Source organism: Poromitra crassiceps (assembly GCF_964638095.1).
Source record: "Poromitra crassiceps genome assembly, chromosome: 1".
NCBI classification, from domain to species: Eukaryota; Metazoa; Chordata; class Actinopteri; order Beryciformes; family Melamphaidae; genus Poromitra; species Poromitra crassiceps.
Genome location: NC_139623.1, coordinates 16,385,367 through 16,387,866, shown reverse-complemented (window position 1 = coordinate 16,387,866; position 2,500 = coordinate 16,385,367).

Here is a 2,500-nt window from a genome sequence, read left to right as displayed (position 1 = left end):
GTGAAGTAAGTAAATGAATATAGTTTACTGTAAGGTGATAATAACAGTGTGTGAAGTAAGTAAATGAGTATAGTTTACTGTAAGGCGATAATAACAGTGTGTGAAGTAAGTAAATGAGTATAGTTTACTGTAAGGTGATAATAACAGTGTGTGAAGTAAGTAAATGAGTATAGTTTACTGTAAGGTGATAATAACAGTGTGTGAAGTAAGTAAATGAGTATAGTTAAGGTGATAATAACAGTGTGTGAAGTAAGTAAATGAGTATAGTTTACTGTAAGGTGATAATAACAGTGTGTGAAGTAAGTAAATGAGTATAGTTTACTGTAAGGTGATAATAACAGTGTGTGAAGTAAGTAAATGAGTATAGTTTACTGTAAGGTGATAATAACAGTGTGTGAAGTAAGTAAATGAGTATAGTTTACTGTAAGGTGATAATAACAGTGTGTGAAGTAAGTAAATGAATATAGTTTACTGTAAGGTGATAATAACAGTGTGTGAAGTAAGTAAATGAGTCTAGTTTACTGTAAGGCGATAATAACAGTGTGTGAAGTAAGTAAATGAGTATAGTTTACTGTAAGGTGATAATAACAGTGTGTGAAGTAAGTAAATGAATATAGTTTACTGTAAGGTGATAATAACAGTGTGTGAAGTGAGTAAATGAGTCTAGTTTACTGTAAGGCGATAATAACAGTGTGTGAAGTAAGTAAATGAGTATAGTTTACTGTAAGGTGATAATAACAGTGTGTGAAGTAAGTAAATGAGTATAGTTTACTGTAAGGTGATAATAACAGTGTGTGAAGTAAGTAAATGAGTCTAGTTTACTGTAAGGTGATAATAACAGTGTGTGAAGTAAGTAAATGAGTATAGTTTACTGTAAGGCCATAATAACAGTGTGTGAAGTAAGTAAATGAGTATAGTTTACTGTAAGGCGATAATAACAGTGTGTGAAGTAAGTAAATGAGTATAGTTTACTGTAAGGTGATAATAACAGTGTGTGAAGTAAGTAAATGAGTATAGTTTACTGTAAGGTGATAATAACAGTGTGTGAAGTAAGTAAATGAGTATAGTTTACTGTAAGGTGAGATCAAAGACAGATCGCGTGAATATGTTTGTGTTCTTTATACGTGCCAGATGTCGCCAAGAGACTACAGTAGGTCCATTATGTCCTTGTTGAACCGCGCACGTCTGAAATGCCTGTGGTGGCTGCTTGTCATTGTTGGCTGTCTTGTTTGCCAGGATGCTTGCAACTGGCATGCCTCTAACTAGCGCTAAGCTATAGTTGTCACTGGTTTTCATTTCTTGGAGAGTGCAACAGGCCAGCGGGTCCAGGGACCACAAGGGGTCACACACACACACACACACACACACACACACACACACACACACACACACACACACACACACACACACACACACACACACACACACACACACACACACACACACACACACACACACACACACACACACACACACGTACCCTCACACCTGGCGGGCGGGCTTACCCCTGTGTCTGGATAGGTGGTCCAGCCCAGCTCTGAGGTAGACTCTGTTGTGTCCAGCAGCATCACTGACAGGTGAGGGAGGAGAGACAGAGACTGGTTAGAATAATATTATAGATTATAATAAAACACAGAGACACCATTCAAGGTTTACAGCCTGCAGCTTCATTCTGTTCATGAAACAGTTCCACGCTGAGCTTGAATGAGTGATTTAACAGTGAATCCATCCTGAAACATACATTGCTACAGCAACATAGTTCTAGTAATTGTGAACATGAGCTACTCTCTGAAAAGCTAACACCAGAGAATGAAGACTGTGTGATTCTCCAGCGACACAAAGAGCCAAAGTAAATAGTTGAGGTGGGGTTTGTGGAGTTATAATGTTTTTGAGCTTTTACATAGATATGACTATAGATGGGTCACCACAGGCTCCACCAATTCTAACAAATGGTAGCTGCAAGTCTCCTTAATAATGGGCGTGGTCAACCATTGACTCAGACCTGCTGAAAGTCTCCTAAGTGGGCGTGTGCATGGAAAACCATGGGCAAAACCCACGTGACAAAATGACAGGAAGTGAGTTGAAGTTGTGCCGTCTTGCTTGAATCCCATCGTCTTTGGCTTTTACATTCAAATGACCTATTTCCTGTTGTCATGCTAAGTGTTAGAAAAGCAGGAGATTGATTGAGCTGTGTTCGTTCATCCGTCAGTCACTACCGTTGACAAAAGGTGAAGTGATGCTGCATACAGTGCTGTATTTAAACCAGTGGTTCTCATGTGGGGTCCAGGGACCCCCCAGGGGTCCTTGAGGGGTTTCCAGGGGGTCCCCAGCAAAAAGGATAATCATTTATTTTCACTAGAATTCCAACCATAAGTAACACAGTGACAGAATGTATGACTATTTTGTACATGGGTTTCATACACTTTCTGTTAAAAAAAAATCTAAAATTGTAACGAACCCACCACTCTCCTGGTGTTGGGGTCTTTAGGCTGATTGGGTG